Source organism: Argopecten irradians, chromosome 6 (genome assembly GCF_041381155.1).
Source record: "Argopecten irradians isolate NY chromosome 6, Ai_NY, whole genome shotgun sequence".
Taxonomy (NCBI): Eukaryota; Metazoa; Mollusca; class Bivalvia; order Pectinida; family Pectinidae; genus Argopecten; species Argopecten irradians.
This window is the reverse complement of record NC_091139.1, coordinates 15,120,869-15,133,738: the sequence shown is the minus strand read 5'-3', so window position 1 is coordinate 15,133,738 and position 12,870 is coordinate 15,120,869. Positions and strand designations below refer to the sequence as shown.

The following is a 12,870-nucleotide window of genomic DNA, read 5'->3' as shown; positions in this document are numbered from 1 at the left end:
AAATTTGGATTTTAAAACCCGAAATATCTGTCTGTAAGCTTCGAATGTGACACCTATACACCTGTATACGCACTTATAAACTGGAATCTTGTAACTAGAGCATTATATATGTACCATAGCGTATAGTTTAATTTGTATACCGATAGTTTGTAAAGCTCATTTTTCAATTAAACCAATCTAGGCCAAAATCAATTTGTCAATACAGTAATGATTATTTCTTTCACAAGGATCATTACCATTTAAACTATGGAAGGTAATTAGTATTAATGTCTGTGATTACAAAATGCAGGTAATTATAAGCACGTTTGACGATTAACACAAAATCAACAGTATAGAAACAGGGTCTCAAAGTTGTGATCATGCCCAGTCACCTATGAAATTCTCAAACTCGAAAATCTTCGTTGCATGAATTTTTATGAAAATAAAGAGAAACAGAAATAGAAGAAACAGTTCATTGCCAGATATATATCTTTAAGAATTTTTCTTTACCTATTGTATGCATGTAGATAAGTTGTGGTTGGCATAAAAAAATGTTTATTTTAATTTCAATAGTTGCTGGATATTCAGGCTATCTTTAAGTATCATGTTTGTTATTTCAGAAAACAAGTTAAGCCTTTCAGTGGGTCTGATACCTTATTTTGAGAGCAAGCAGGTTTTTCATATTCTGTATAATATTATTAATTTGTTTTTAATGGTACATTTATACTTTTACTTGTATGATTAATGTTTTTTATACACATGTATTTAAAGATCTGTGTTGATTTCTATCATTTTAATATCAATCTCATGGACATTGATAACTTTGGTTAAAGTGCATATGACCGGTCAAACAAAGCTTACACATACCATCCTTAGAAACATTTGCAATCCCCTTCTGATAGATTTTAAACTAATAACTATAACCAAGGGATAAAGTATCCATGAACTATCTTAAATACTTTGCATATATATATCTTGCAACCTAGCTAGATGTAATTAATCATCATTATTAGGGTTTGCCAGGTAAGGAAGTTGAGTGAAGCTGGTTTGCGCCGGAGTACCCTAGGAAAAATCACCAACTTATGACCAGAAAATGGTCACTTGGGCATCAAATTGGTGCATATAGAGAGATTGTTAGCTAGTGGTAGGATGTCTGACACATTAACCACTATACTTTCACATGCGCAAGACTAAAACATTGAACATACAACATGTACGTCTGCATGCTCCGGATCCACTGTCCATGAACAACACTAGTTTATTGATTGTAATATGCTATGATATCCAAAACATTGACTCAGCTAGTCCCTCCAGCAACAGTAAAATCAGACATCATGTGGCTATTTATTCATATACTGAAAACATTTTAAAATTTGATTGTGCTCCGAGGCTCATCAAAGGAACATGATGCTAATTTACAGCCCTTCCAAGACTTTATCAAATGTATAAAAATTTCACTTTAAGCTGATAAGCTAAAAAGCCACAACTATATATCTACTGTATATTTGATAAATTTGTTAAGAGTATCTGAAGAATTACTATCGTTTTCAGTTTACCCTTGTACCCCCTGCTGTGAGAATGTGTCTACGTATCTACAGGTGTTTTTTCTCCTCTGACACCCAACATTACACCAGGTGTATTACCAGCTGTTGTGTACATATACTAGCTGGCTGTAATCTCCACTGCCCTTTGAAATAGAATAACTTTCATTCAGCTGGGTATTTTAAACTTAAGCAGGTGATTGCTAATAAAGATCAATATCCATATTTATGTCTGTTCTCGATCTTAAACATCAAACGATCAACACAATGGCTATAACTGCTGTACAGAGTAGATGTTTTAGAGGGGAATTTATTTTCCTAATTTCTCAGGGTTATACTATTGCACTAATTAGAGTGTCTGTATTCCAGATCTTGATATAGCTAACTGGGTAAGAATATATATTCTCCAGGCACCCTTAAATGTTTAATTATGCACAATCATTACAATAGCTATTTCATCTTTACCATTACACGAGCTGCATTGCTGATATATTACCGGTATATAAATGTACAGTGGTCGAGTGATTAAGACGTCCCAAAATATTACCACAATTTAAAGTCTTCCACCTAAGGATCACAAGTTGGAATCCCATGTGGGACAGTTGCCAGGTACTAGCCGCTGGCATTTCTACAGTTACTACAACTTTTTTCACCATCTAAACAAGCAAGTACTTAAATGATGCACTGCAAAATCTATTCCTGCTTAATTCCACTACTGTTCTTCTGATTTTGTATAAAACATTTTTTAACGCCTCTGTCATTGTGCTATACCACGTACCAGGCCCATGATTAGGCAAAAACTTTCAAACACACTAATCCATCAGGCTGGATGCATGGTGAAATGGATCTGTCCGACTAAAAATTCAATAAATAGTCCAGAAAATTTGCATGAGACATGAATATGGATTGAGGGATCCAATTACAATGTGAGATTCTATTGCACATGAGGTAGTAGATCACGGAAGCCTGTGAGGATATGTCGTTGCTTTGTACGAGGTTGGGGATCAGGAGGCAGAAGATGCTATTAAAAGAGTTTTAGACAAAGACGGGTGATGAAATTCCATTGTGATGAGACAATTATATGGGAGGACATGGACTAAATGTCACTGCATTACACTAGAAGTTGAGAAATTGATATTTAAACATGCCATTTCCAATGGGAGATTTTATAGAAAAATATAGAAAATCATAGATGTCAATACATTGAGAGGTTTGTGAAGACAGGATTATATATATATGCCATTGGCAAGCGAGAGATTGCAAAAGGCTTAGGAGATTCTATTGCAATGCCAGAGGTTGAGAAGGACAATTGGTATAGCTATGAGAGAGGTAAAAGAGGGCTTGGGAGATACCATTACAAATTGCAAAAGGTTCGTGAGGACCCGGTAGATGCCATTTCAATGTGAGACGTACCCATCAGTATTGGGTCAAGGGTGTGGACAGAGGGATTACCAAGACAGGTCAACAGGACAGTTGACAACAAACATATTTGTCGAGGAGATAGTCCTCACAAGACAATACCATTATGGAGGCCAGCCCACACAACAGGACCGGAACAAACACTGTGTACATCTACAAATATTTATAATAGATGATCACCACCACTCGCGTCAAGACCCGTCAGTGTCCAACAGGTTGTAGATTATATCTCGTCACCCATGCCACATAACTTTCTCTACACCTGGGGCCGATATCAAATGACACTCATGTAATATTCATACCACAGTATATGAAGATATCAACTTAAATGGGACAACTCACTCAAACCTGATCATAAACGATCATTGAATAACTAAAACCATATAAACAGGAAGTTTGAAGTCAATTTATTTAAGACTCTATGGAAAGCATATAGTTTGATTAACTTCTTATTTTACTTTTTAAAACATGTTTTTTTGATTGAATATCTTTACATTTCATAATCACTGATTTACTATCAAGAAGAAGTTTCCAAAACTATGGTTAAGTTTTTGACTTTTTCAACAAAAACTTATTTCTTCACACAAACTGGCCAAGAATTTATCTTTATGATTTGTGAGAAACCAGCATGATTAATATGATTTAACCATAGGATTTAACTGACACCAATCAGGTAATGATCGTCTATTGAGCATTTTAGTCAGAAAAAAATCCCAGACTCATGAGACTGCAAAGATAACACAACAATATTCAGGCCAAACTGCACAAAATTAGCAGCAAGCATACACTTGGGCACTTCTGGTTTGGCTGATCATGAAGTTTCTGAAAACTCTACCAGAAAAGTCTGTATCATTTCAATATAATTCAAGATTAAATAAATTTTCAAGGTCATTGTCACACCATCAAGGTCATACCATCAAGGTCAATGTTTCAGTATCCAGGTCACCTTAGAGTTTTAGATTTATAGTTCCCTTTACCATTGCCTGATCATAAGACATACCTAGGTATACAACACAAAATCTTTACAAAAGATAAAAAAACCCACTAAGTAACACTTTCAACATTGATCAGTTCTAATGCTTACTCTAGACTTCTGTGCCAGGGGTCAACCTAAAGGACATTTACACACTAAGTTACTTAATGCATGTCTTAAATACAACCATGATTCATCAAAATGTATATAAGCTCATCTTATATACTGTTATCTTTGAATTAACTTTGGTAATCTTGGATCAAGGAGATTGTCAAATGTCCATACCAATCGGGGAGCCCTGGCCCATAGCCTTGCAAATCATCGCCGGTGTCTCCTTTTGTCTACGAGACCTGTAATATCTTTAATACTTTATTAACTGTGTTTCAAAGGTCTTTTAGAACAAACAAAGGAATTGTTTCAATAGCGTTTGATCACAGTAAGTGATATGGTCCTTTAAGACTTTTCGTTATGACAAACCACACTTCAAATTATATTCTTAACTGCACAACATGACTTGCAATTTCGAAATGCTTGCAAAATGTAATGTTTAAATTAAATCAAGATTTGTTCCCATTTCTCAACCATGATAAAGGTGGTAATTTAAAATCTATTCACGAGAATGATCAATGTATTTAGGATAGAACACAAAAGTTAAATAGATTATCTAGCAGCCTGTAAGGTAATATTCTAAAAATATATAAAGTGTTGTATAATATTACATCATCATGTTCGTTTTAACATTACGGTATAAAGATTTCAATATATGCCTATCAGTGTGACTCTAAAATTAGGTAAGATTTCAAATTTACATCTTATTCAGTTTATTTACCTGTGGAATACCTGTCTAACGTACAGGTGACAGAGAAAGCCTGGTACCCAGGACGTTTAAGTTACATAATGGTGTGTGACAAATCAGGCATATTCTTTCAAACCACCCCTATATTTCAGTGATTTCGTACCATTGCCCTCACCTGTCAACTCACCTGTCTGAACTCTTGTTCCCTCGTTATTCGATACATATCAACATGTCTCTCACACACATATATATATATATATATGTCACTATGTCTGTTCAAATGGGAAAAAATGCATCTAAAATTTCCCAAGTCAATTATTTATTCAGTGGAATAAGTGTTCTTGGTCCATAAATATACAACTGGTTAAATATATGTCTTATTTAAAGATTTTTTTCTTTAACTTGATATTATAATTATTTTGCAATCAACAAGTGTCAATCTGATATCATCAGAATACAAGAATACAAACATACCTTTTAGATGTAGAGGTCGAGATAAATCTGAATGGCGACTTGAAAACTACAATATTGAATAATCAATCAAAAATTAGTAACGTCCATACATTATTATTATAGAAAACTCTAAGATTTTTGGACTTTTGTGTGTGGGTTTTATTAGTTTAACATCCCATTAACAGCCATGTAAGGACGTGCCAGGTATTGGTGGAGGAAAGCTGGACAACCTGGAGAAAAACCACCTACCAGCGGTCAGTACCGGGCAACTGCCCCACATGGAATTTGAACTTGCGACTCAGAGGTGAAGGGTTTGTGCCACTTTGTGGTAATATGTCGAGACATCTTAACCCCTCGACCACTGCTGCCTTACTTGTGTGCATATCATGCAAATGTGATATTGTATAATTGTATTGTTTTATATAAGAAAAGTGATTGGTTTAATCGGTAATTAAAGGCAGCTTTCTAACATGGATGTATTGGACAGACAATACTTCCTGAATAGATCAGTTAGGTTGATATTGTGTGCTTCAACTATTATGTGTTCACTTTGTTTGTAAATATATAAGTGTCTATATAATAAAATATTGAAATAATAATATTGATAGAGAACACATTAATATATATACATGACTTTGTTTCATTCATGTTACTGTCAAGACTGGAAATTTCATTCTTGGATGATGGCTCTTGATCAATCCATGCTGTTTTCATAACATATGCATGTTCAAATTACTGATACTTAAGAAATTTATTTTTAGATTATTCTTTCTCTAAATAAAATGCTGGAACAAGATGAAGAATGGATCATTTTCTTAAAAGTGTTACAGTGTTAATTGACATGATCAATTGATCAGGTACCAATGGCAATTGAAATGGCTACCTTTTTAGCCAATTCTCCTTCAACGACTAAAACCTTTAGGTGTTTTTCCACTTGAACTTCAACGACCATCTAGGATAAACCACCGGGAGAGGATTCAGCGTTATAATATACAGAATACAACAACATAAATACCTATACTGTACATACACAGCAGGCCCTCCAAACACAACGGCCATGTTAGCATAAAGTGTAAAGGGCCGATATGAAAAGGTTGTGACACCTAGAGTGCCTGACCAAACATGGAGTATAATGTATATTATGGCATTGTGACATCTATTACAGTTTACAAAGGTTCTCAGTGGTGCCGATGAAAGGCCAGAACGAAAACATGGTGGTAAGTAATGTGGGGCTAATCCCATTGTGAGGTAACACCCAGCTGGACATTCAGGCCTGGAGAGCCTGTTTGATCCCTTATATTCATTCAGGTCTTATATATTTCATTGAATCAAGTATTTAACATTCTACGAGTAACACATGGAATTTTTTCCCTTTCAAGAATAGAGCATTTTTTATTCATGACTTAATTGCCACTATAGGATCAGCAATACATCGTTTGAATCTAAGTCAGTTTAGACAAAATTAATATTTTGCAAGCAGCAACAAAATATGCCCTTATTTTCATCAATATTGAATATTAAACGGACCAAAATAGATTCCTGGAGCTTACAAGGCTTCCAAAACAGAACCCTCTGAGCTGAGCGGTACGTATAAGTTGCAAGCTGCAATACACATGCATGACAAAAATTAAGAATCAGAAGTAAAAATTAACAATTTAAAAGACTTTATATATATATATATATTTCTTCTCTGTTGTTGATTGTCGGTTACATTTTTATAATTTCCTTAGAAAAAACAAATTGACAAACAGATGAGATGTTTAAATTTAAACATGTGTTTGACATAATGAGTCACTTTTGAAGTAAAACATCTGGTTTTACATTAGGTTTTTTTTATCTTTCATAGAAACATGTAATTGAACATGCAGGCTCCATACAATAAAGTATCAGATAGCATGTACCAGTAGATTCCTATGTAACTGGATGCATTAATTTTGAGTTTTCAATCCAATTCAATATTCTGGTCATGATCACCCCTTGTACATAAGTACAACAATACTGCATTCATGTATTTATGTCTGGGATCAGTAAAGGTAAATATTATAGAGCTAATATCCATATTTCATAAATCACTCTTCAGGGTGTATAATAAATGTCCAGAAATATATCATTTATAGGTGCCTATATCACAAAAAGTAAATCCAGATAGGTGAGGAATTCCTCGATCAGCTCTCCATTCAGAGTCATTCAAAAGTACAAATGTCAATAAAATACTATCTCCTACCGAGATTTAAGTGTACAACATTATAGAATTTATGTTTTTTATCATCTCATAAAACACAACGAAAGATCAATATTAAAAAGGTTTACTATAAGTGATAACGGTACTTCAATGTACATAAAATTGACGAATGATTCAGATACCAATTTCAGACCATTTTTAAATATCTTACTTCTGTTCTGTACACAACACATTACAATAAGTTGTTTTTTAAGTGACTCTTGGTTATATATAATATTTTAATAGAATTGTAAATAACATTTAGTATTAAGTACATTTATAGGCCTAATATGTAAAACAGTTGTTTATGTACAGGTAGACCTAAACATGTACTGTACATAGAATTTTTTTAAGATTTCTGTGTCAACATGCAGTGAAAGTGTCCTCATTAAAGTCTTATGGAAATTGAATAATATATCATAGTCCCTGAAAAGCTATTAGACTGAAAGACAGAAACCCATCAGTTCTTGTTAATACAAAGCTGTTTTATTTATACACATTTTTAAAATGAAACTGTCAAAGTAATTAATACTAAAATACAAAATGATTAATAAGCTATATAAACGTATTAAATAAAAAAAACAACCTTTATGATAAATTCTACAGTATTTTTATCAATCAACTAGATATGGTTTTCTAGACCTCTTTCATGTAGCCTGCATAAAGGCATTCGTGCACTCTTCTAATACCTAAAATGTACATAAGAAACTTAAAAGTCAAATACAATAACATGATGATATTTGACTTTTCATGCAACAGGTGGATTGTTTACACTTGATATAAACAAAACGAATTCAATCCCATTTTCATAAATATCGTCTCCATATATCTCACGTCGCTGAAAACATGTATTGTACACACACTGTGCAACACATGCTACCAAACTTTTTGCCGCTATACACACATATCATAGGCCTATCGTAGTCGGACAAAAGTTTGGATGTTTTTCTTCCCCACTTCAACACTTACATTGTGCCGTAAAATACAATGACAGGAATAAATCACTTTAAAATAATAATGGAAATAAGTTGATAGAGTAAGATACAAACCTTGGTTGCATGACGTTAAGAAAAATCCAAGTTTAACAGAAATTTATATCCATAATTCAAGAACTGTAAACACGTCTCACACACAACTCGTCAATGCTGTCCTCATTGTTAGTCACGTGATTACGCTAAACGACACCGAGGCTGGTAACAAGGTGCGCGCTGGAGCCAAATTGACTCGATAAATCACAGTACAGAAAGAGTTGTCTCCCTTCTCCTGGAATGCAACACTGGTAAAATTTTCAAATTATTATCTTGAGCTGGCATTACAAAAAATTGGTAAATACTGCTGCAGATTTCGACATTTTTAAAACCTAATTGCCATTTCAAAAGAACTCAATTAAACAAATAAAAGATATGTTTTTGGATAACAAAACCTATATTATCAGTTATATCTCATATTTATTTGAAAAAAAAAGATATTTAGATCAAAATCTCTGAAAAGATCAAAGACTTACTTAATCACACATGTGTGGAATACAGGGTTGAGAAAGAACTTTGTGTGTGAAAGACAAACCATATTATTTGATATCACACTGCTTAAGAACAGCAGAGTTTCTCCCCTTGTCTTTGATAACCAATAATTGATAAAAACCATATATGCGTATAAAAATGTTCTTAGTTTTTTCCTAACGAATATGAGATGACAAAAATGCACCCAATGATACTAGAATTGATTGTGTTCATTGTATTAACTTCGTCCTCAATATTTTTTTCCTACAAATATCTCAAAATAATTATAAAACATTATAAAACAATTATAAATCATTTTTTGTTTAACCATTTCATCTTGACAATCCTTGAAAACACAATGTTTTATTTTATTAAGCTTAAGTCAATACTTGAGAATTCTTTATTTTACATTGAATTGTTAATACAATAGAATACTCTAACTAACTCATTTATAACCATGAAATTAGGAGTACCTGTACTTTCCTTTCACTCATAAACAATTTTCATGTGATTAGGTACTTGATGAAACCATCAAAATTCAAATCTATTTTTAAAAATCTTCTTAGATGAATCCAGTTCCATGTTGAAATATGAACTCAGTTGATATTTCAAATTATAGTCTTGGTCCTTGGTAAGCAGTATACTCCTGTGTTGACAAGCATTTTCCATTATAATTCGACAGATATTAACAATTTCTATTTTGAGAATATTATAAAGCAATTTTTGTGCACAACCATATCTGAAAATCTCACTTTCGACCTTGACAAATTCCATCCATCAGTAAAAAGGAACGTAATTTCCGTAATTTCTGCAATACTTCTGCCAGAGTCTGTCAAAAATACCATGACACAGTTTCATCAGCATTCCTTTACTTTAGAGAATTCCTTAACTTAAAATTCCCCAGAGGAAAACATTACAGAATTTGAGAAAAAACCCTTAACTTAAGATTTTTATCTAATTGTTGGTGAAGTTGGGCCCATATCAAATGTGACCGTGCAATGGCTGGGCCACAAGGATATGTATCTATATTATAAATAAGAACACTTTCAGCTACAAGGGTGTTGTTGAACCATCAGGCGTTTGGCTTCCTATCTATATATATGTATTACTTAACATATACAGAGAAAGAAAACTTTATGTCTATAGAGCCAAAAGCTTGTGTTTTCAACATTACCAAGGACATCTATATCGCATAAGATTTCCCTTTTACTAGAGTGATATTTTGTTTGAGATCGGCATGTAGTGCTTTAATTAGGATAGCTACAGTAAATCCCTTCAATGTTAAAGCTATACTAAGTAATATCCCGCTGACGACGGAAGCGGAATAGTAAATTACATATGGTCCCTGTTTTAATAGCGCGTTCCCTATATAAAGACTTCGTGATACATTCCTGAGCCACAGAGAATACACACGTTTCTGATTATATTTCCAAACAGCTGTCCCCCATGCTGTTAGAGTAAACAATAGCTGATATAACAGTTTATTTGTCAGTAAAACGGAAATATCGTTATTTAGTGGTTTTTTCCAGTCATGGTCAGATCACAGGGATCTGAGAATTAGTTACATTTTTTTTTAATAATTATGGACCCACCACCAGTGTTTCCTAAGACCGTTTTTAGAAAATTTAGAGGCCTAATTCAAAAATCGGTAAAATAATTCAAAAATCGGTAAAACTCGGCATACTCTACAAATAGTACTATATAGAGTATAATTATTACCGATTTTTATCTAGACCTTTAAAACGTCTAAAATGGTCCATGGACACTCTGGTGGGTCTATATTGATATAAACTTCTTAGTTTTCTTAGATCCCTGTGGGTCAGATGCATTCCACGTCTCATATAAAATTTTTGATCCATTATATACTTGAAATTTACCAATATTATAGCTCTTGGATTTTAAATGTAAGGAATTGAAAAAAAAATCCCTTTTGAAATAAATAGTGATATTTTAACAGAGTATACATATTTTTGATAGATCCAGTGGAAGAAACTTTAAAGAACATATTTTTATATGATATCTGAAACTTGTAAGTTTTGTATATGTAAATGATCGTTGTTTTGATGAAAACATGTGATACAAGTCTGTATTATCATATGTTGTCGAAGTAGCTGTTGTAAGGACCTAGATGGCTTCATAAATGGTCATAACCGGTGCCATATCCTTTCATCTCGTTTACGTTTGTGAAATAATTTTAAGTCAAAGCGGTGTTTTATTTTCTTACGTATTACATCACCACATATTTCCAGAAACACATGTAGAAATTCCTTAAAAATGTTTCTCATAATAACTCTAAAACATTTCATTTTCGAGAAATAAATTAGGATACTATCTACATTTTTGGTCAAAAACACTTTTATCTATATGTGCCTGTTGTAGTAGAGGAAATGATAAGCTGTTTAAAACTATAACGGTATATTGTGATACACAGACTCACCAAGACACGTTCGCTTTTATGGTACATGGGATAATCGATACATATATCTAGATATATATATATCCAACCTGTTCGATCATGTATTTCTTACTATTACATGTAGGTGTGTACAGGTATATGGCCTTACAAGTCCAGACTAACGCGAAAATTCAATTTACTATCATAAAATTTTTGCCAATGAGAATCTAGATCTATAAGCATGTAATATGAATTCTCGATTTTTCTCTTATACCGATTCTTGAAACATATTTAAATTTAGTATACTATCTAAATCCCTGTTTAAAAAAATGTACACGTCGCATAATTTATTGTGCAATAATCATGATATATTACTGAATGATGTCAATGTATGAAACAACACATACGTATGTTATACATGACATACTGTTGGTTTGTCTGTTCGTAATACGTGGATTAGAATTCTTTAAACCGTTAGGATGATACATGTACTATTTAACGTTGATTAGATAACAGAAAGTCAATATCAAGTTAATTGATTATATGTGGGTATTTAAATGGTCGCAACCATTAATGTCCGAGGGGAGAGATATAGAAGGTGCCATTGTGATGAGGGGGCGTTTTTGGAACTTGTCGGAACGTGAGAGCTATCCTATGGCACACTGCCATGGATCTGGAAGCCTGTTCCGACCGCTACAGACATCGTCCGAACATGTTCTACCTCGAACGGACCCAACACTACCTGGCTTAGCGCTACCTGTAAAAATCAATCAGCGACTATGTATTGGGACTCATCGATGATTGCCGATTTCCGATAAATTTATATTGGGTTCGATCAGTAGCGGTGTATTACTCGAGTTGGGTCAAGTCGGGACATACTGGAACATGCTACAGCGAGCCTCGTTTCCATACCGTGTGTATCGCTCTACCTGTATGTCGTGGACTGGTGAGACAGGTATACCTGGCATGAACGTGTTCATACAATGTATATACTCAAAACAGGATTTGATTCAGGAGACGACGTCTGGTATAACACTGTCTAAAAAAGGGTGGCGGGGGAGATAAAAGTGTTTCATAAAGTTAGGACGAGTTGAAATCAATATAAGAAAATAAAACAAAATTACTGCATTGATCAATATTCGCAACATAACGCTATATGATGTCTGTATCGCAACATTAAAAGTTCTTATATGTTTAGACAACAGATACTTTTTAAAAACGAATAGGTTAACATGTATTGTCAGCTTAGCGCCGTTCCCCTGCAGTTCAACAATAGGTATTAGGCCCAAGGAACGGCTGCGAGATCAAACTATGATTTTAATCTGGTTGGAAAAAATTCTAAATATAACGTTACTGGTATATTGTATGATAAGAGATTTGAATTATTATATGTTGTAATGCACGGCATCATTTTAGCATTGATCCAAAAATAAGCCTTCTCTAAAATGTAATACTTGTATTGAAGCGTTAACGTAGAGTATCGTAGTGGCAACGGAATTACAAGTATAGTTTTAATTAGATTGCGGTAATGTCATAAATATCTTAAGACACACGTGTTACCGTGTAGTAACACTATTTTGACGTCACAGGAAAT

General features: G+C 33.5%; 1 protein-coding gene across 6 annotated transcripts in view; it reads right to left on the bottom strand.

Annotated features, from left to right (window-relative positions):
- LOC138325114 (erbin-like) overlaps positions 1-8,581 on the bottom strand; it is a 72,399-nt gene extending 63,818 nt beyond the window's left edge. For all 6 annotated transcript variants that reach the window (XM_069270552.1, XM_069270550.1, XM_069270556.1 and 3 more), the window contains exon 1: positions 8,432-8,581. The gene's annotated coding sequence lies outside the window, so the exon portion shown is untranslated. The remainder of the gene's footprint in view (positions 1-8,431) is intronic.
- Positions 8,582-12,870: the final 4,289 nt, after the last annotated feature.